Source organism: Chanodichthys erythropterus, chromosome 5, assembly GCF_024489055.1.
Source record: "Chanodichthys erythropterus isolate Z2021 chromosome 5, ASM2448905v1, whole genome shotgun sequence".
In the NCBI taxonomy this organism is placed as follows: domain Eukaryota; kingdom Metazoa; phylum Chordata; class Actinopteri; order Cypriniformes; family Xenocyprididae; genus Chanodichthys; species Chanodichthys erythropterus.
The window spans coordinates 4662506-4686136 of NC_090225.1; the positions used below are offsets into that span (position 1 = coordinate 4662506).

The window sequence follows — 23631 nt, forward strand, 5'->3', positions numbered from 1 at the left end:
TGAGCTAATTACAACCCACATTCTATGTCAATGTTATAAAAGCCCAGGGGAGATGCTTTACTGAGCTAAATATGGTGTAAATGGAACCTCAGAGCTGGATTTACATTCAACTTACATCTGCTCAGGAGATGATGGACAGGTTGAGCCTGCCTAACGAGGCCTGACTGACTAACTCACCCATCGCCCAGGAAGAGGCTCATTAGTGGAGCACAAGATTGCCGAGATCAGGTCACGCTCGCTGCATAATCGTTACATGAGTAATCACACAGGACGCTTCCTCCTGCACACGTTTAATAGCATGTAATCACATGAGCTCATGGGAACCGGGTTAGTTAGGGTGGGTAAGGAGAGGGTTAAACAGAAGTTCACTTCAACCCCCGTTCCCATTACTCCCACACAAACACCTCCCTCTCTAATCCGCCCGGAGAAAGACATTCATTCACGGGATTAAGTCGCACTGGACGCTTGACAAAACGTCCTCTTAACGGTTTATTAGTATGTCAATCACAGCCTCAGTGTTAAAAAGAGAATTGTGTCCCTCCGTCGCACTGAAAGACAACCGTCCTCTAAACATCCATATCAAATGCCCCCCAAAACGCAGCACTTCATTTGCGGTGGCAGAATTTCCTGTCCTTTAGAATAACATCAGATGCCAAACATCTCCAAGGCTGCACTATATTTAGCATTTCAAAAGGGAAGATGGGTTGACTAAACTTAAGACTCTTCGGAGCTTGTGAAATCTGGCTGTATTTATGTATATGACTGACCTAAATACATAAAACATATTGTCGTGCAGACAGACATAAAAGTTTCCTGGCACAATCGTGTTTCCAGAAATGTGTGTCTGGATCTGTCATCTAGTCCAACACACTCATGTTAGGTCAAGTATCTGAAAAGTCAGTATGAATCAAAAATGACCCCATTAAATTAATGTTTGACTTAATCAGTATATGATGGTAAACTCAGGAACTGAAGTGATGAAGAGATATGATCACTTTTGCTGTGTTTCAGAAGACAGAGAGGGGGGGGTGTAGACCTGAAATAAACTGATCAACATGAAAAAAAATTAAGCATTTTATTTTCTCAATCATTCTCAAAAATACCTGCAGTGTCGTGATGCATACATTTATGAAGGTGCATATTTTATTTAAAGGGGACCTATTATGCCCCTTTTCACAAGATGTAATATAAGTCTAAGGTGTTCCCGGAATGTGTCTGTGAAGTTTCAGCTCAAAATCTGTGAGCAAAAACACAGCGTTTTTATGTGTGTCCCTTTAAATTCAAATGAGCTGCTGCTCCCGCCCGCTTTTCAGAAGAGGGCGGAGCTTTAACAGCTCAACAACAACAAAGCTGGAGAATCTCACGCAGCCAAAATGAGGATTGTCAGTAACGGTGTTCAGCCTTACATTGTTCAAACCGGAGTCGACACTGATGGAGAGACTCAGGAAGAAGTTACAACTTTTAGAATGAAACTGGACGTTTCTGAATGATTAGTGGATAAATTTATGCAGTTGCTGTGGAGTTGATTCAAATCATTGTCTAGCATGTGCCGTCATGTTCATCTTTTGTGCAAATCCAGCGTTGAATTGACCCTCGTTTGTGAAGCAGTCCGGTGTAAAATGACGGCATGACAACAACACTCTACTACAACAACTCTTCCTCTTCTCTAAAGCAGCCCAACATGGCCTCGGGGGCGGGGTTTATGTAAAATTTGGGGTTTGTGATGCCACCAACCCCGGAAGAAGCTCATTGTAGTCCCTACCAGCCGTTTGTTGTAGTCCTTAAAAAGCGATTTCTGTAAAAAAAAAAAATATCTCCCTTTGCATTGAACTTTGAGCATCTTAACTTTACAGATGTTGTTTATGCTCAAACAGCAACATTACACACTAAAGTTAAAGTAAAATCACAATCAAGGACTCCTTTAAATCTCATTTCAGTGATTGATAAAAAAAAAAAAATTGATTAAAAAAAAAGTTCTCCTTAATATAAACGTCAGCTCTTTTTAAATATGTCATCAGGCAATAATGACAATTATAGTCGCTTCCCCCCGCGACAGGCCTCTCCTCCTCCTGCTCTCACTCACGGGTTTCCTGTCAACAGCTGTTAAGTCGTGGCGGGACACGCCATGGCATGTTTGCTGCGTCTGTGCCGTTCACTGCAGCTACTGTTGCTATGAACAGTAACAGCACAGAGTCTGTCCTAAACTACAGATCGCATGTCAAACTTCATGCTGTCTGAGAGCTCATTACAATATGGCAGTAAAATACTGCATAAATAATCCTGCCACTCTCTCGCTGAGCCTCACCTTTCTTTCAGTCAGTCTCTGCGTTTGGCTGGGGAACACACTGAAAACGCTTCAGACTCGTCCACATGTCCTGCTGTAGATAAACAACCAGGACGTCATTCGCCATCAGACCCCACTGGAGAATTACATTTACGCGGCTTGCTCAAAGACGTAACACAAACGATAATGAGCGATGAAATACTAACATAATCACATTTGACCTGTGTGAAATAAACCGGTCTGAACTTTACAAGCTAATTATAACTGCACATGACTGACTGAACACACATTCTGCATCTCTATAAGAGATCTCAAACAAACAGATCTAAACACTCCCTTATAATAACACCATTCCAGCTTTTTCAAAAACAACATTTTTCAAAGCTTCTGTATTTAATTTTATACTGAGACTTGAGTAAATAAGTGATAAAATGATTAATAAATACACTGAATTATTTATAATATATCTGGATGATATCAGCATAATGCCTTGACAAACCTTTAGTATCAGTCAAGTTCTAGTCTATGGTGTTTCACGTCCTGTTCAGACACAGAGCTCAAGTGTTTGGGTCTTTCTTCCAGTGTCACGTTACACAGATAATGAGGTAATGCATGTGTAAGTGGATTAGTAGTGTTCTTACGGCCAGAGGTCAGTCTGCTGCATCATATCACTCACACACTCAGGAATCACGGTCTGAAACTAAACAGAATACGCGTTTACAGAAAAGAAAATAAACACCGTGAGATGCAAATGTTTCTTGTGTGAATTCATGTAGTCTGTGTTTCTGTGTGTGTGTTGATGGGGTCATGAGCTGTCTGTCCTCAGCCCGGATGAATCTTTCATGAGCTCTGTTTGCAAACGACGCTCGGTCTGATCTCAGACCATCCACAACATAAAGTCAACATGACAGTATTTATGACTGAAATACAGCTTGACCCAAATGCATAAAACATACCAACACAGAGACAGTCAAAAAAGGTTTACTGGAGCAAACGGGAAACCGTACGGATCTAAAAACTTGTCCAGTTTGGAATCTGATACGTATGGAAGCTTGTTTCCACTACGGAATATTAAATTAAAAAAGGTAATTGCAACTTTCTGGAATTCTGACTTTTCTTCTTAGAATTGTGAGATATAAACTCACAATTCTGAGAAATAAAGTTTAATTCAATTCACATTTACTTGTATAGCGCTTTTCACAATACATATCATTTCAAAGCAGCTTTACAGAGAATGCATGTCAACATTACAATTTAGAGAATCTGGTATCGGAGGCGACTGTCCAATGTATATGGTTTCAGAAATGTACGTATAATCATGCAGTTAGCTAACAATGTAATAATTTAGCCAATTTAATTTACAATCTCTTTTAGCAGATTAATTGAAGATAGAAGCAATGAGCTCCTGGAAATAATGAGTCAGAATTGCAGGACAAAAAGTTGCAATAAACTTTTTTATGTTTTATTCTGTGGTGAAAAACAAGCTTCCAAAGATAGGTGGCCCAACATGAAAATCTCAAGTATATGCATCATAAAGTCACTATTGACTTTCTTGATTCATGTTCCTGGTGTTATTGTGATCGATTCATCAGTGCACACTTTTGTGACCAGTCACGTAAAGTAGGGACACAAGTCGGTTCTGGGGCATTTTGAGTTATTCACAGATTCTGAAAGTGTAGTCTCCAAGCTTTCCAACGATGTGTAACACATGGAAATCTGATAATATTTGGAGAAGTTGTGGCCATTTGAATGTAGGCACTCAAGAAAGCTCTATAGGGAGAAAAACGCCTCTAAAGTTGCAGTTCTCACCTGCTGGGAGTGACAATAGGGCTCATTTACATCTCATTTAGATAAGCCATACCCCCCGTAAAGCTGCATGGACCGCATACTATTAATAATAAAGGATACTAACTGAACTAACAGAGGCCAGAGATCGCTAACTATGGCTATTCAAAACACTTTTCAAGACAATAAATACACGATTGAGACGATGAATGCATGTATTGACTGAATTTGTGTCTGAATAGCGCTGGTTCCGTGGGCGTGGCCGCATTAGCGGATAATGAGCTGAATCACGGATTTCTGACATGGCTCTCTTTTCATACAGATTACATAAACACAGAAGGTTTGTTTTCGATTTGACTTATACGATTTAAAACTTGACATTTCAACGTTTTTTCAGACATAAAGATAATTTTTTTTTTGATTAATATTCACTAAGTTACAGTTCATTTTCTGAGAACTATCAGATTGGAGTTCATTCAGAGGGAGACACGAGATCACGCATCATGTTAGTTTTCTTTATTTTTCAAAAAGCACAACATCTTGTTTTTACTCTGAGTGTACACAAATAAAAGAAGACATTCTATAGTTTCAATTGATATATTACTTGTGTCTCTATGACAAAAAATGACGGAGTATTTTAAGTCTGTTTTGCTGCAATGTGAAAAAAATCCTGCAAAATGCGCCGGCGCGTTACCCGACTCCAGAGAGGTAATGTCTTAATATGCTGCTTTCATCGTCACTCAGATCGTCTTCAGAATCAGTGAGTGCTTGTTCACAAGCATCCGGCTTGTCGAAGAAGTACTTCAAAACATTTCCGGTGTAACGTCCACGGTTCTTCATTGAATTTTTATATCAGCTAGAGCCGGCCAGAGCGCTGCATAATAAGTAGCCACGCTTCCCAGTATGGAAATACACACAGACAATGACACGCCCGTACTGCGTGCTAGAATCTCAGAAAAACAAGCCGATTTCAACCTCAAAATGTACGCTTTTAAATATACCAATACTGCTATCTCAAACATGGAAAGGCTTCTTAATGATCTCAACTAACAGATTCTGCAAAAAAACAAAAATCACCAATTTTGAAAAAAAATGCTTCTTTCTCATTTTGCTCGAGAGTTGTGCTGCCGACTTGTGTCCCTGGTTTCCGTGACGGGTCACATTTGTCTTGAATCAATATTGAACAGGAGCTACAGTCAATTCTTCATGGATAAAATCACGTCCTATAGTCATTTGTTTATGTTTATATATATATATATATATATATATATATATATATATATATATATATATATATATATATATATATATATATATATATATATGAAGATTTCATTTGCAAAAACCGATAAACGCCATTTTTTAAAAAAAAAATTAACTAAGTGCTGTGCATTATTCTCCATATATAGCACGTTCTGTACCCTAAATCCATTTTGTCAGAAGAGCCGGTTTTGCCCACTTTCAGGCATCGCAAGTTCACGTTTTACAGCAGAAGCCGACAAGCGCCCTTGTTTGTGTACAGACAGAAACCGATAAGTCCGTTTTAGCGAATCGGCGCGCAGTATTCAGGTCAGGTGACAAGGCTTCTAGTCACTTCAAAAAGATGCGCTAGCTGAGGGAAGTTTTATCAAAGCTCACTAAAAGTGATCGAGGATTTATGATTTCGACTCCTGTAAGTCCTTGTACACCATACACGACTTACATGCTGAAAAATTGGTTGTCCTTTTGCTTGTATGTGTGTGCGCGTGCACGTGCGTGTGTGGATGAGTGCGTGTGTGTGGGTGTGTGTGTGTGTTTGTGTGCACGTGTGTTTGAGAGTGTTTTAAATGCAATTACTTGGGTTTTGTTTAACTATGAAACATGAAATGTGGAGTTATCTGCTTTTGCCAAAAAAAAACGACTGTTGGAGTTATCTGCTTTTGCTAAAAAACAAACTTTTAATATATATATAAAACATACTTTCAATGAATTTAAATTTTTTAATTTACCTGTATTTTTTAGAGTTATCATTACTTAATCAAAACAGCCCAACTGCAGTTTGATTGTTATTACTTGGAATGCACAATAAAAAAAAAACATGATTTGTCAGAATTCATAAAAATGGATTTATCTGTTTTTGCAAATAAACTCTTCATATAAAAACAATTAAATGTATCCTATTTGAGTCTAAGGGGCTGTTTACACAACTAAAAACTGAAAACTTTTTATGCCTTTGGCCGTTCATTTACACGACAACAGCGTTTTGGGGACCTGAAAACGCAAACTTTTGAAATCAGGTTTCAAAGTGCAAGTTATTGAAAACGGTACCATTTGTCAATGCGGAATTAAAGGGGTACTTCACCCCTGGAAAGATGAATGTGTATTTAAAATTGGTCATTTATGTAGAAGAAATGTAAATTATTTTTGAATTTGGAGCTTTCTAGACTGAGAAAAGGCAGAAAATGTATTTTTGACTAATGTGGATGAAAGACAACAACTGCCAGAATGCACTTGTTTTGCTGCCCTTGCGAAGCCACGCTCAAACCACACCTATCGGTTACAGGCGGCATTACCAGGAAAATTCAAACAAATAAATCATGAGTTAGTTCATACATTTACAGCGAAATGGTGCTAAATTGCTTTGTACCTGGATGTACATCCAAAACCAGGAAAGGACAAGTAAGTTTCCATCATTTTCCGATTAAGTTAAAGATTTGGAGCGATGTAAACAGTGGCTGCGGGCCATCAAACACCCGAAGTTTGGAGATGACACCGTTATAGAAAACCTAAAAAAACGCAGAATATGTAGTCTCCAATTCAATCACGAGGACTACGAACCAAATATCTTTGCAATGAAGAGAACCATTCTGAAGGACACCGCGATACCATCGATATTCACTTTCCCAGAGGACGAACAGCCTGGGCATCTGGTACTAAGCGTATTCGTCTAGAGGTAAGACTCGCTGATACTAGACTGATAACACAGTAGCCTATATGTAGTGTTGTAGGTAGCAGTAAAAATGCAAACTTAGCAAAGTAACGTTAGATAGACAATTACATATAAGTTGACGGTTATCAAAGTAAAGCCTCTGTTCTGTAAAACTCAGTTTATTTATCTATTTATGCTAACGTTACCACAAAAGCCTGTTGCTGTATTGGTTGAGATGACTGCAGAGACCGGTCAATTTGCGAGATGAACCACTGATGTAGTGCAGACAAAATAAAGTTAATTACTGTAAGCTTAAAAATATAATTAACACACACTTTTGATGAAATCTTTGATCTATGTCCGTGAGTAACCTCAAACGCGCATATGTATGGGCGTGGTGAAAAAATGCGGAACTACCTGCTATTACTGGCTATAGTTTTAAGCCTCTGGCCAAAAAAGCCTCCGATGATGCAAAATGACGATTTTTGCGTCATCGGAGGCTTTTTTACAGAATAAAAATGCATAAATCTCTCATCTCGGGCTGATATGAAGGGGGAAAGCACGCTAATTCGAAAATACTAGTGGTATTCTCCTAATACAAAGCTTAATGCTAAATCCTGAAGTAACCCTTTAAGGTAGGGATGTCCAGATCCGATCACATGATCGGAAATCGGGGCCGATCATGTGGTTTCAGACTCGATCGGAATCGGACATTACCTCCCGATCAGGACTCGGATATATATGTATTAGGGGTGCAACGGTTCTCCACTTACGCACTTGCACTGCGGCCCATCTCGAATGACGACGCATCTATTGGTTAATATGGTTTGTTTAAAATAGCAACGTGGAATACAGACAGAGTTCAGATAATGTATGTTTCAGTCGATGGATGCACAAAACGTTACAACAACGATAATCAGAAAGCGTGGACAAAACAGTCACTCTTTGTAAACTGTTAACTGCGAGTGCCGTCTGCTCTAATGTCCAGTCATTTACGCCGTCATCACCCGGGTGTTGACACACGTTGCTGTCTGTATTTAAACTAACTCTTTTAAGCCTTGCTGATTTAAACCTTAAAGAACAAGACGCGAAAGAGAACTCGCGCGCGCTGTGGGAAGATTTGTGTGCGCTCATCCGAAGCGCGCACACGCTTATTCCAGTCAGCGCGCAAATACTGAGTTCTCTTTCAAGTCTTGCGCTTCAGCGGACAAATTCATACAAAAATTATGTCAACATGCCCGTCCTAGTGAGTATCCTAGCAAACATAGTCGGTTATGTCTTAAGTGAACGTATATTAGTCGAGAAAGACAGCGCATGTGGAACAGTATATGTAGTGGATCGTGCATGTCTTAAAGGGAAAACAACTATTCCTGCTGCCTGTATTTAATGTTAAATCAAACAACAAACAACAAAGAAATCACTCACTGCTCTTGACTGAATAGTTTTTGTAACTTCAATAATGATTAATCTTTATTTATTTTATACAGTAAAGATAATATGCAGTGATATTTTATATTTGATTACTATTTGAAAACCGAATACCTGAAAAACCTGAAAAGCATCCTGGATCTGTTTTTTCGCTCTTCTTTATTCTTTTTTATGTAGGCTATTAAGTATCGGATCGGGACTCGGTATCGGCAGATACTCAAAATCAAATGACTCGGACTCGAGGGCAAAAAAACGTGATCGGGACATCCCTACTTTAAGGTATTTCTGTGAATGTGAGAGACTTCCGATTTATTAGCCACTATAGGGAAATAACGAGAAGAATATCAAAGTGCAGTAAACTGTAAAAATAAGGTGGATAGGCATGCGCGAGGTGAGGGCTCTGTAAAAGAATGCGTATGCACAGGCGCCTAATCCTTCTTTACAAACTGACATCGGCAGCTATTTGTCTGGCAGCATTTTTAGTCATTTTCGTGGATCCGTGTGAATGGAGATAGTTTTGATAACGTTGTCATCTGTACAAAGAAAAAACGTTTCCGCTTTTAGTAAATCGTTGTCATGTAAACGTACCTTAATATGTCACATTATGTAAGTAAAATGTAAAGTTAAACAGATAAACAATGGAAATAGTCTGTCTCTGTCAATAAAAGCCAAACAACATTCTGCAAAAGCAAACACAGACAGAGAGAGCATTCAGTGACAAAGAGGTTAGTTTATTTAGTATAGAGCAGTAGTTTATTAAGGGCATGTCTCAGGCAGTTCATTGTTAATGTGGCTGTCAACACTCACACACACACTCATTCCAGTGGAGGGAAAAACACAATAAACGCAAACGTCAGATGTAAAGATTCACGCCCTAAAGCTTCCTGTGCCTGTTTCTGAACTACAGTACAATCATGGCCAAAAAACTATTCTGGCGACAGTAACTCAATCAGTGTGTGTGTGTGTGTGTGTGTGTGTGTGATCTGAATAGAGATTTAATGTAGCTGAAGAACAGTGTATTCATCTAGGCATTCTGTTCTAACTGGTAAAGCGCTGTTGGCAGAAAACTATTCAGTAGATTCAGTACAATAGAGTCTCACTGATCGAGTCCATACTATGTCTTATTCTGGTCAAGAAACTGACCCTGTCCTAAATGTGGCACCCGAGCTGTAGTAGACACGTGATGGACGCTGTTTGCAATAGCATTATGTTTGCATTGGACATTGAAAAATTTTTATCAACTTTAATTTACACTTCTTGTTTTTCTTATGGAATATTGCAGTTTATTATCAATAATTTATCAGTGCACATCAATTTTGTTTTAAATTCTTGAATCAGAATAACTTCTCTTGCAGTGACTTGTCTTTTCTTCTCTGATGACGAGGGCGATGCGACCTGTCACTCACATGACCAATAGCAAACCACAACCTTCCAGTCAATTCCCCAAGGACAAAATCAAGCCCTGCCCTAGATTTGTTCTTGTTCCAGAAGTCATTTCACTCGGATATATGGCATAATATGGAAGAAGACCAGCACAACATTATCGTTTCATGACAACATTGTTCTTTTCCTGTTTATTACTGTGAAGCTGCTTTGAAACAATCTGCATTGATGTGAGGGTGCAGGAATATGTAAAATTCTACAAATGTCTTTGAGATTGACCTAGATAATGCAGAACTCAATTTCATTAAAGGGCTAGAACACCCAAAAATTTAAATTCTGTCATTAATTACTCACCCTCATGTCGTTCCACACCCGTAAGACCTTTGTTCATCTTCGGAACACAAATTAAGATATTTTTGATGAAATCCGATGGCTCAGTGAGCCCTGCATTGACAGCAAGATAATTTACACTTTCAATGCCCAGAAAGCTACTAAAGACATATTTAAAACAGATCATGTGACTACAGTGGATTATCCTTAATGTTATGAAGCAACAAGAATTCTTTTTGTGTGGCAAAAAAAAATAAAAAAAAATAACGACTTTCGACAATTTCTAGTGATGGACAATTTCAAAACACTGCTTTGAAACTTTACAAATCTTTTGTTCAGTGGTTCGGAGCACCAAAGTCACGTGATTTCAGTAAATAAGGCTTCAGGAAACATCAGAACATAATGATTCGTCTGTGTCAAAATCATGATTCAGATCGCGTGTCAAACCACCAAACTGCTGAAATCACGTGACTTTGGCGCTCCGAACCGCTGATTCATTATGCTCCGGATCTTCCTGAAGCAGTGTTTTGAAATCGGCCATCACTAAATAAGTCGTTATTTTGTTTTGTTTTTTTGTCGCACCAAAAATATTCTCGTCGCTTTATAATATTAATATTGAACCACTCACATGAACCGATTTAAATATGTTTTTAGTACATTAATGGATCTTGAGAGAGGAAATGTCATTGCCGACTATGAAGGCCTCACGGAACCATCGGATTTCAACAAAAATATCTTAATTCGGTTCTGAAGATTAATGAAGGTCTTATGGGTGTGGAACGGCATGAGTGTGAGTAATAAATGACATGATTTTCATTTTTGAGTGAACTAACCCTTTAATCCATTCACATCTGATCTGTCAATGTAGGTTAATTGATACTGTCATATTCTGATGTCAAGAGCACAAACACCATCAGAGCGAGTTATTACATCCGTCTCCTCAAAGACCCGAGCTGAAGACCTGATTAACATCTAAAGTAGCTTCAGTGAGATCAAAGTTCTGTCACTTCCTCTGAACGCAGATGTTCATATACAGTAGCCCAGCGCAGCCCCGCGGCACACAGAGGCCCTCCAAACATTGTTCTGAACGGCAGGAGGGAGAACACAATCAACAACTGAACAAAGAATCAATTTGTTCTTTGTGATGATGTCTTTTCAACACAAGCCACAGCACTGCACTAACGAACACTTTTAACACAAGACCAGAATGAATGCGTCGCTCGACGGGAATGAAGCATGTGTTCATGGGGACTCATTCATGAGAGAAGGACTTCTGACCACCCAGACATCCACAGCATGGGCTCTTTTGTGTTTGTGTGAAAGTTCTGCTGTTGCATAAGCCTGACTGATCCAGAATCAGTGCCGTGTTCTCACAGAACACGCAGCATCATGTGATGATAATGCCATATCTATACGTTAAGTCAGCTTTATTTCTATAGCGCTTTATACAATACAGAATGATTCAAAGCAGCTTCACAGTAATAAACAAGAAAATAACAGTGTTAGTGTTGTAAAAATCATCAATTATAAAACTAATTCAGTTCTACAGATGACAATAGTGTCAGATCTCATCTGATAGTGCAGTCAATATTGATAATATTATTGAATATTAATTGTCATTTAAAGTTATCATTAAAGGGAAGTTGCACAGGTCTTTTCTTCCCTATTGTGCCGTACATCCGAGTGAAACGGCTTCTGGAAAGAACAAATGTAGGGTATTCATTTCTCTATACAGGTGAGAGATTATTAACAATAATTACAGTATCTTTGTTCTGATTTTTAACACTTTACTGATGTTCACTTCACTTCCTTTCTGCAGAACTGTTTTACTGCAAATGGTGGAAATCAATGGGAAAATACTTCTGGAACCCGAGACTTTGAATATGCAGAGTTAAAGCTCTTTGATTAGTCCTTTGATTCGATGTGTGTATTAACAGGCTTTGTGATCATTCAGAAATATTTGAAGCACAGATGAGAAATGTTGAAGTGTCATAAATCAGATCACAGTGTTTTCTGATGCTGAGGCTCTTCATGCTTCTCTGCTGTACCGTTCAGCAAAATCTGAAAACAATTTCATCCACAGGGGAAATATTGCTTATGATTAATGCGGTTTGAAACGCCACAGAAACTGATGCAACTGTAGTTCAATATACAGGAGGAGAGACAGTGCCGACTGAGACTCGCTGATCTTCATCCACATGCGTTCAGCTGATATAAACTGCAGGTTATTCTGGGGTGAAATACCTCATGCTCAGATGTAACGCCATCTTTTAACTTGTTAAAATTTAACTTCTCAAATAAAGAATGTATTTGACATTTAATTAAAAAGTTAAAAGTTAACTGTCGCACATACAGTGCAGACAGTTCAACCGGGAGCGTGCAGCTCTTAAAGGGGCCACACCATATTTCTACTGGTTACACAGCCTTTATTAGAGAAGAATATATTCAGCCCCCTCTCCGAAGCTTCAAATATTTGGTGTTGATTACTACCAAAGCTTCGAAGCTCAAAAAATCCTCATTTTGGCTGCGTGAGTTTCTCATTTGCATTTAAAGGGACACAAACAAAAACAGCGTGTTTTTGCTCACACCCAAATAGTAGGGCTCTATAATTTCCGCGATCACGGAATCGCGGAATCAAGTTATAAAAACGGAATGTACTATATAACGCGGAATGTTGCGGATTTTGTCAAATTTTTGATGAATGAATTAAAAGCAGGTCAGTACACGTAAATTAAATCGTGATATAGACTAGTGACTGAATATTAAACCACAAAAAGACTATTTAAACATGAATCCTGCATGCCTGTGTGCCTCTGAAATGAATGATGCGGAAAAGCGGTTTCATTTACCTCACACCGTCTCACACACAACTGCGCGGGGGCGCACATGCGACGCTCACAGTGTTTTCGTCCTCCGTCGCCTCACTATATGAACGCATGAATTCATCTCCAGAGCTGCTTTGAAAGTCACTTCATCAGCATTTAACCGCTTCGTTTGAGAAAACTACTGTCAGAAACACAGATAAACTCAAAGCTCTAGGCAAACCGTCAAAATAAAAGTTCGATTTAACTTGACAGAAACATATTACTGTTGTACAGTAGAATTTAGATAAATTAATTTAATATTAAATTATTAAAATATATTTTAAACAATAATCTCAGTGTTTCTTCCATGTTTAAATTTTAACAGTAAAGCTCTGTTGTGTAGCACATTGTGTTTGACAAAAAAGTTTAATTGCATGATTAAAAGATAAATTAAATTGCGTTCATTTGATTGCCAGAACAATTTAAATGCACAACAGAACTTCTGAAGAAAAAAAAAAATTCTTTAAAATATATATTTTTAATTAATTAATATTGTTGTTTTTAAGAATTCAATTAATTAGACATGCTTTTTGATTATTAAAATGGAATTAAACCATTAAAATGGAATCCAGAAAACAGAATTTGGTAAAAATAAAATTTGAGGAGAAAGAATAAAACGTAATTTTTTTTTGTTAAACTTTTATTAAATTGTTGGTAAATTGGACAAGATTCATTATTACAATAAATTAGACATGCTTTTTGATTACTAAAATTTAATTTAACCATTAAAAACATTAAAATGGAGTCAAAAAATAAATTAAATGGAAAAAACGGAATCCAGAAAAATTTGGAATTTGGGAAAAAATATAACAGATTTTATAGGGCCCTAAAATAGGGGCACATTTCACAGACACATTCTGGAGACACCAGAGACTTATATTACATCTTGTGAAAAGGTTCCCCTTTAAAAAAAAATTATGCCAGGATTTATTTCGTATAACTTGTTGACAAATAAAACAATGTAATTACAACCAAGCATGAGGTATTTCACCCAGAGCAAGTCTAGAATACTGATAATTGTTAAATTTCATTACTATTGGTGACAACTGTGGAAATGTTGATGTTGTAATCACAACGCAGTGACACACAAATGCTGCTCTGATCTTAACAGTCATCACATTACACATCTATACACATTTACTGATCTACTGTGCATTTACAGTAGGTTATGCACTTATTTCCTGTTAATTCTTGTATTCTCTTTTCAATTTATTCTGCATTAACAGTCTGCTGGAGCACCACAGATTAAACTGAATGTACCAGGAAGTGCGAGTTGCTCTGATTGGGATTCATTTTACAATGTAAAGTCTTTATAAGATACAGCAGAGTGGATGAACAGAGGATCCCCAAATACTGTAGAAGAGTTACCTGCTCACTCACTTCAAAGGACACTAAAGGAAGACAGAGAGAATAAAGCGATTGCTGGCAGTGACTCCTCCTCCAAACGAGAGACGGAGAAGAGATGAGAGAAAACGAGAGAAGCGGCCCTGACCTGATTAAAGGAGTGCTGGCGGTTTCTGCACCGGTTTACTCTTTCACAAGCTTTTCTTTCTCTGCTCTCACCATTTTAATCATGTGACATCAGCAAACGCAGCCCCTCTTGAGCCTCTACAACAACAAGAGCACTCGTATCAATGGCAGAGTTTAGATTCACGAAACAAACACCATGAAAACTCTTTATTCGAGCTTCTGCTCTGTCTAGATTCCAGCTCTGTTCACTCTGGACAATCATTAACAACTTCAATCACTATCTGCTCATGCTCATCCCGAAAGGATTTTGGTTTCGATGTTTGATGTGAGGAAACTGGATTTATCTGAGAAAAGCAGTGAAGGACAAAACGCTGTGAGACAGACAAGTGCAGGTGCAAACACAGTCATTTACACACATTTATAGAGAATCTCATTCACACCAATCACAAACTCACACTGTTGACTGCAACTCTGCATGATGTCTACGATGTCTGTAGTTTAACTAGTGTAAGTTATGAGTAGTCTGTAGCCTCATTGGGTGAATTGGGAAAGTTGAGTTCAGGAATCCTCCGGGACGCGAGAAGAGCATCACCGGAGAGAGACACCATCTGCCACATAGGCAAACAACTGGCTCACAGCTGCAGGACTTCCTCCAAAACACTTCCTGCGCAACAGGAGAGATGCCACACAGGAAAGCAGCTTTCCCGCTCTACGTATGGATTCTCCGTCCACGCGACCTTGAGCTCAGTTCCTGTGCATCTGCTACTGTTCTATACGTACCAGCGACAGACACCGCAAAAACCATTTCCTGACCACTCAGCGTCTCCGTCAAAACACTTCCAGTGACGGCATTTGGAAGAGCAGGGACGATGGAGAATGAAAGATAGAAACACCCTGTTATCATAATCCTGAAGTCAAAGGTTAAACATTAACATCAGACCCAAACTGACAGGGATAAAACAGGAAGATGCTGCTAATGGCCAATGACTTTTGGCCCAGACAGGAACCTGTTTATTTGGATTTCAAAGCACATATGTGTGATCTAACCATGAGCTAATGTAAATAAAATGAGCACACAATCGCGAATCATTATAACACCAGCCCTTAGTGAGCCACTCTACACCACTACACCGGCTTCAAAACAACAGCACTCGTGTGGCATATTTAGCACAGAAAACATTTTTACAGTAATTCAGTTACAATGGAAGTGAAATCAGAAATCATATTTTTGCTGAAGCACTTATGAATTATTCAGTAAAATCTATTTTTTCATAACATTTCTTTAAAGCTGTTAAAATCCTAATTTTTGCAATTCCTATGGAAGTCAGTCAGCGATTTTCTCAAACATTATATGTGACCCTGGACCACAAAACCAGTCATAAGGGTCAGTTTTTTGAAATTCAGATTTGTACATCATCAGAAAGCTGAATAAATAAGCTTTCTGTTGATGTATGGTTTGTTAGGATAGGAAAATATTTGGCCGAGAGAGATAATCTGAATCTGAGGGTGCAAAAAAAAAAATCTCAATAAATGCGTCAATGCAAAAAAAACGGAACCCAAAACATTCCTTTAAAATTCCTTTTAATGATGTCACTGAGTACACAAACACACACACACACACACACACAGCTCTCTCGCTCCTAACATCAGCAACAGTAACTGAGATGATGCACAAAAAGTGAAAATGAAAAGATAGGTATCAATTAAAAAAAATGAAAACAAATTTAAATTGCAAGGGGAAAATGAGAGCAAGTCAGTGCAAATGTAATTGCAGACTTTAAGCAGAGTAAATGGAGCGCAACAGCAGTGGAATCTAACGGGAGCACTGGTGTTCTCAGCTGAATGAAGACGCGTGAATCTGTCAGACAGACACGAGTCTCACTGAACTCTCACTGTCAGACCCACAAAAACACAGAAAGCTCTCTTCTATCCACCAGAGCGATTCATCTCAGGACATGAGCAACAAGAGACGAATGGCAGTCTGACAGCAAGAGCGTACGGCAAACTGTAGAGCTTCTAAGAAAGCTAGAAATAAAGAAATAGAATATATGTTGAGTTCCTGAGCTATTCAATGACAGGCTGAGTTTTACATAATGCATGTGAAATCTTGATAAGTCAAGAAACTTTTCCACTGAGCATACCAGGGTTATTAAAAGGGATAGTTCACCCAAAATTAAAATTCTGTCATCGTTTACTCACCAGTGCTTCCCACAGGTTTGAAATATACTTGCGGTGGTAGCCGGGCGAAAAATCCTCCAATTACCCACGGCACAAAAATCGCCTACTACATGTGACAAACAAATAATGTGTGATTTTTAACAGTATTTTTATTTATTGAAATTAATTTTAATTACATAGCATATTACATTTAATTACATACTAATATTAAGCATTATTATACATTGTAAATTATGCAAAATTACAGCAAGTAAATGGTTCACCTTTTCCTATGTTCTGATGCACATATAATTAGCAGGTACGAAATGACTAGTTATTCGATCTCGGATGGTTTCATTATCTTGCACGGATGTAAAAGTATAAGAGGATAAAAATAATAAAAGCAAAAAAGTGTCTCCAAATATACTTGGGCGGCCGTTAATATACGTGGGCGGCCCGCCCAAGTAAAGTCTATGTGTGGGAAGCACTGCTCACCCTCAATTTGTTCCTGTATGAATTTCTTTATTCTGCTGAACACAAAAGATATTTTGAATCATGTTGGTAACCAAACAGTTGATAGACCCCACTGACTTTCATAATATTTTTTCCCGCGCTTCCGCTTGAACTATCTGTCACAACACATTTAAAATTTAGAATTTCAGCATAAAATGGACAGAATTTGAAAGCTGAGACTTTGTTTCTTAGCAGATGTAACAAAACACAAAGCTCTTTGCAATTATGATAAGATGGGAGGCGCTACAAATAATGTATGGTGTAGAGAAAAACCATGGACCTGCAACCCTGGCTTGAACAACGGGCGAGTCATAGGGTCAGATAGAGCCTAACGTCGCTATTGTTAACTGTTAATTCACTATTGTCGTGTTAACTTCGACAGCCCTAAATTCAATTCAAGAGAAATTTTCTTCATGCACAGTATGAGTTGCAGTCTGACATGTTTTTCTGTCCCCTTTTGATTGACAGGATATAATCAGCCCTGATCATTGCCGATAGTGAAAAAGTATTTGCTTTTATTGGCCGATACATCAGTGCATCCCTACTTAAATCTGAAACAGAGAGAGAAGGATTATTTGTCTCAGGTTCACAGGTTGTGTAAATCTGCCCTGAATTATAAATCCATCATCTGTTGAACTATAATCTGTGTTTTGCAGGCACTGCAATCAGACGAGCGTGTTGTTGGGATTGAGAGACGTTGCGTGAGAAGAGCGTGTGGGGGGGGCAGCTGTAGTACAGTATATGAAATATGGGCTACAACATAAACACACATGGATTGTGACAGAAAAGGGGGAGGGGAGTGAACGTACGGATGGAGCTCAGCTGATGCTGTGGAGTATATGATGTGAGTCTGAAACTATTGTCCAACAGCAGACCACTTAGTCAGTTACATTCACTAGTTTGTTTATCTGTAGGGTTGGGTATCGTTTTAATTTTAGTGATTCTGGTTCTGATTTCGCTTATCGAATCTGGTTCTTATCGATTCTTTGTTCCAATTCCAGTATTTTTTTTATGGAGAGAAGAAAGTGCAAATACTTCAAGAATAATGTTTTTACCTTTTATTCTTGCCACATTTAGGCTATAACCAGAAGGCTGTAACTGTTAACTGTAACAATTCGTCTAATAATGAAATAAATAACACTTTCAATAAAGAATGATCAGAAGCAATTACAAACCAAAACTATTTAGGTATAACACAAAGAAAAATACAACATAAAATCAGTGCGTCGAATGTGCAGTTCGGAGCGCCAAAGTCATGTGATTTCAGCAGTTTGGCAGTTTCACACGCGATCTGGATCATGATTCGATGCACTGATTCATTATGATCCGAAGCTTCCTGAAGCAGTGTTTTGAAATCGGCCATCACTAAATAAGTCGTTATTTTGATTTTTTGGCGCACCAAAAATATTCTCGTCGCTTTATAATATTAATATTGAACCACTGTACTCACATGAACTGATTTAAATATGTTTTTAGTACCTTTATGGATCTTGAGAGAGGAAATGTCATTGCTGGCTATGCAGGCCTCACTGAGCCATCAGATTTCATCAAAAATATCTTAATTTGTGTTCCGAAACTCAATGAAGGTCTTACGGGTGTGGAACGGCATGAGGGTGAGTAATTAATGACATAATTTTAATTTTTGGGTGAACTAACCCTTTAAAGAAACACGTGATTGGAGTCTAATGTATATCTACATGCATCTTCTTTGAGATGCATGTAGTGAGGCACACAAACACAGGGAGAGAAATGCTCCTCTTCATCATTTGATCGCTGAGCTCCTCCTCCTGTTGTTGCTCAAGGCAGATCTCATTGTGAGCACTACCGAGGGAGTTCATTAGTCAGATTATGCAATGGCACGGCAGGTTTTCTTCCCTGCCTCCTCTGTTTTGCCAAATTATCCACGCTGTGAGTTTTAATCAGAGAATCAGAGGAGCACCTGGTCTCCACACAGGTAGGAGCAAAGTGTGTCCTGAACACACCTGAGCCACACAAATCTGAGCTTTGCAATCTCAAACCAACAACAGCTAACATTCAACAGACATAAAACAAGTTTATATCACAATAATACAAAACAAAACTACACTGATCCCACTACAATCAGCAACTGTTTATATCAATGACAGACGGATAGGCAGACAGACAGATTTTGCTTTCAATAAACTCCAGATTATTTGTCGAAGACCAGATAACCATGCAACTACAAAATAAAGTTTCTCATAATGCCATCTAATGCCATCTAATGAAAACATGCGTCTTCAGTATTCAATAATACCAGATTACAGATTATCAGCATATACACAAATTTACATTGGTGGTCAAACGTTTGCCATAATTAAGAATTTTTAATGTTTTTTGAAAGAAGTCTCTTCTACTTACCAAGGCTGCATTTATATGATCGAAAAGAGTAAAAATAGTGAAATATTATTACAATTTAAAATAGCTGTTTTCTATGTGAATATATAGTAAAATGTAATTTATTCCTGCGATCAAAGCTGTATTTTTAGCATCATTACTGCAGTCTTCAGTGTCGATCCTTCATAAATCATTCTAATATGTTGATTTTATTATTATTGAACGCTAAATCAGCATATTTACTGCATATCTAGTTATAATACACAACTGCAGACACTGCATGAACGCAGATGTAAATATAATTATAATGATTCCTTGTCAGGGCTCAACAGTAAAGATTTTTTCTGCTTGCCTTTTAGTTCAGATTTCTATTTGCCCCACCCACATTTACAAGTATGAATTTAAATGTGTATATGTATATTAATAAATGTAAATTTGTAATCTTAAGTGTATAATATTGTAAGTGTATCAAACAGACTTAAGAGCCACAGGTCACATGAATATCCTGAAGGAGCAGCAGTGTCACTAAAGGACGTCCTTGACCGGATCAGTGAATGCGCACTGGACCGCTGTCTTCCTCCATAACTCCACAACAAAGTACTCAATGTCTCCCTCTCAAACTCTTCCATCTATTCAATCTATTTTTCTATTGTAATCCAAGGTTGCACTGCATTGTCTCTTTGTACTCTGGTGTGGTTACAACTGAAGCTCAACAATGTGCTGATATTCACTGGAGATTCAGACCTAACTGGGTACAACAGTGTGGATCTCTCTATAAACGGACAAGGATTCAGAGGTCTAAACAAGATCGATAACTATGCATGATATCCTGTTTATCATAAGCGCGCTGCAATGCTTCAAATGCTTGATCTCTTTAAAGCAGGATGGCTTCTGATTGGACCTCATTGTTTTTATCGTTGATCAGCTGGAATAAAAGCGCTCTGAAAGTGATTCCAGTGATATCGCTCCTCTGTGTCGTTATCGTTATAGATGTGCTGTGGACTCTTCGAACACACCCATGTAAAGTCATTCCCACACGCGATTCACTGATGGCATCTGCAGGTGGGTCACGATAATCCAATTCCTGCTTGTCAAACATGTTAATCCCAGCAATCTCAGAGCTACTGGATGACTGCTGATATGTCAAACATTACCGGGCGACAGTAAACGGACGGAATGAGAAAGAAGGTAATTTTTCCCTTTTGTTCCCTGTAAACTTATGCTGGGTTCAGACTACACGATATCAGCCAATTTTGGCTTAATCCATTTGACATAGGGTGTCATGATGATTCATAAATAACAACGGCCGTCTGGATGCAAGAATCGATCATTTTATTTTAATAATGGATGACAATCGACATCACATCTACGACGCTTCTCAACAGAAAGACTAGCATGTTTATTTTTTTCTGTCACATCTTTCGCATTGACCAATAGGAGCACAGAAGCTCTTTCGTACACAGCTTTCAGGCAAAATGAAAGAGAGACGATGGTATTGGTGCTGCTAGGTGGAATTATGCAAGAGGGGAAAGGTTCGTGGAGCAACGATACTCTGCCTTTATGATGTTTCCTGAGTGAAAAAAGCTGGCGAACGATAGCGGAGGGCTTCAGTAACCTGGTGAGTGTTGGAATTAGCATTAGCATGCGAATGCTTCAGACTGGAAACACAAGCTCGTGCAGTTAACTCTGACCTGCATCACGTGACGACGTAAGACCAGCAGAAGAACGTTGATTCGTCACGGCATGACCTCTTGGAAGAATTAAAAGAATTATGTCTTTGTAGTAAAGTTGGGTAGGTTGTATATTTTTACTAGGGCTGTCAATCGATTAAAAATGTTAATCTAATTAATTACATACTCTGTGATTAATTAATCTAAATTAATCGCATACATAAATTTTGCTGTGAAAGTATTAAATATTTCAATTCAAATGAATCAATGCAGGGTTATTTCTGGGTCAAAAATGGTCTTCGGTGGTGACAGACATGGTCATCCACACAAACAGTAAAAAGTGCCTTACTCACGTGATCTGCGAGCCCGATACTGACAATAAAGTACCTGTCACTCTCACTGTAATTCTTTCTTGCCCTCTTTGCAAAAAAAAAAAGAAGTGATTTTATAGCTTTGTAAGAGAAGAAAAAACTACAATCAGCAACCTGAAAAGTATTAAAAAGTAGCATTTAGAAGTTATATTAACTAATAATATAATTTTCTACCATATACAATTGAATGCACCTAGCTAACAACAACTTGCTTTGTTCTGGTTTCACCTCACTCCAGTCTAAACTAACTGATTTTATAGGTAGGCCTAATTTACTACACATTGTCATTTAAATAACCTGAAAATATTGTGGATTATTAAGGCTAATTTTACTAACCACTCTTGCTAAATGGGTTAAGCACACTTATTCACTCAAACAACTCTGAAATGAGAACATGATTCATTATAGACCGTGTGGACAGATCAGTTGTTGTCATGATTCATTAAAATGAATCTGTTCAAATGAGTCATTAGGTCACGAATCAGACATTAGCGGACGTTGACGCGTTGCGTGCGAATCGCGACTGTCATTAGGACATCGCAAAAGATTTGTAAATACAGAAAACACTTCACCACTGGATAGGATTTTCTTTTTGTTTACTGAAAGTGTGGTTTATGTCAGCTGCACGTGCAGGGCGCCTGTCAGAGAAGATGAGGTGACGTTCTTTTGAGCACTATTCACACCCAGCGGTTATTCAGGAAAAACATTCTCCGAATGCGCCTCGTGAAACAAGGATTCGGTCTTATGAACTTTTACCATCCTGTCAGTTGATTTAGATTATTATGTTCGAGGTAGAGAGAGTGCAAAGACGGTGCTTACTTTGAAAAAGAAGAGAGCTCGCATGCATGAGGGAGGAGCTCTGCTCGTTCTGTCCGTCAGCGCAGCAGTCGTCTCCCTCCTTCATTTTACAGTCGAATGATGGCTAGAACGGCTCCAGGTTCAAAGGTAAATACGGAATGGATTAATCTGCGTTATTTTTTTTAACGTGTTTTTTCTTCTCAGATTAATTAATCAAAATTAGCGTGTTATTTTGACAGCCCTAATTTTTACATTTTGAATTTATTGCTATATGTTATATATTAAATTCATGTTTATTAATAAAAGACGCTGTAGACGTCATATCACGCAGTATCCAATAAAATTTTGTACGTTCAAAGTCTAGTGTGACCGCGGCTTTAGAACAGTACAACCATTGTTTGTTTATGCTCTTGTTTCTGGAAGTCAGCCGTTAGTTCCGCCTTCTCGATGACATCCCGCACACCATTAAAGACTGCAATCAGGATTGGTCAGGAAGCAACGTGTAGTCTGACATGTTTGTTGTCCAAGACGTGACAAGAATTAAGGAGTCAAAATCGCATAACCTATAGTAACAGACAAAAATATAGTGTAGTCTGAACCCAGTGTTACAGCATCCCACAATGCAGTAGGGTGGGTGAATTACAGCCGGTTTGAAGGATGGTCTGACACAATGATGGAAGGCCTAAAAAGACATGGATTGCTCTAATTTCATCGGTCTCTCCATCAACCGTCAAGATATCTGCTGAAAATCAAAAGCTACACAACCGGTTCCTGATGGTCTGGGTTTTCTGTGGATTCATCACTGCTGAACAGCTTTTCTTCTATCAATTTATGGACTTCATCCTCTGTCTTTTTAGCAGTTTTTTCTCTCTAAATCTGTGGCAGGAAAAATATCACTATCAGCCAACTTGACAAGAAAAAAAAATGCAATAAACATGCAAATATATGAGACTTTTAATATTTCAGCTGCCTGATGAAAATCTCTCTCTCTCACACATACGCACATGTAAATGATAAATGCGTCAAGCTGCTTTCATCCTGTAAAGAGCGGCGTATAAATAGATGTGAACTCCTACACTTCACCTCCAAATGGAAACAAGATCTGAAGCCTGAGAAATGCCGCAGCTGGACTTCATAAGGTGCCTTGAAGTAAATATTTGAATGTTGGTGGGCTGCACGTATTTCATAGATAACAGGAGAATCCAGCACCACACGGCACTCGAGTTCAGGCCATCTGGGAAATATTAGGTTTTTATTCCCCATCATTTCATGTTAAAGGGTTAGTTCACCCAAAAATGAAATTTCTGTCATTAAG

At 38.3% G+C, this 23631-nt stretch overlaps 1 protein-coding gene across 4 annotated transcripts in view; it reads right to left on the reverse strand.

Moving 5' to 3' along the window:
- The window catches only part of ptk7b (protein tyrosine kinase 7b), a 90520-nt gene that overhangs the window by 61485 nt on the left and 5404 nt on the right, over positions 1 to 23631 (reverse strand). The window contains exon 1 of one of the 4 annotated variants that reach the window (XM_067385706.1): positions 14475 to 14536. The exons of the other annotated variants lie outside the window; for them this stretch is intronic. The gene's annotated coding sequence lies outside the window, so the exon portion shown is untranslated. Of the gene's footprint in view, positions 1 to 14474; positions 14537 to 23631 lie in introns of those variants that run through there. 4 annotated transcript variants of the gene reach the window in all.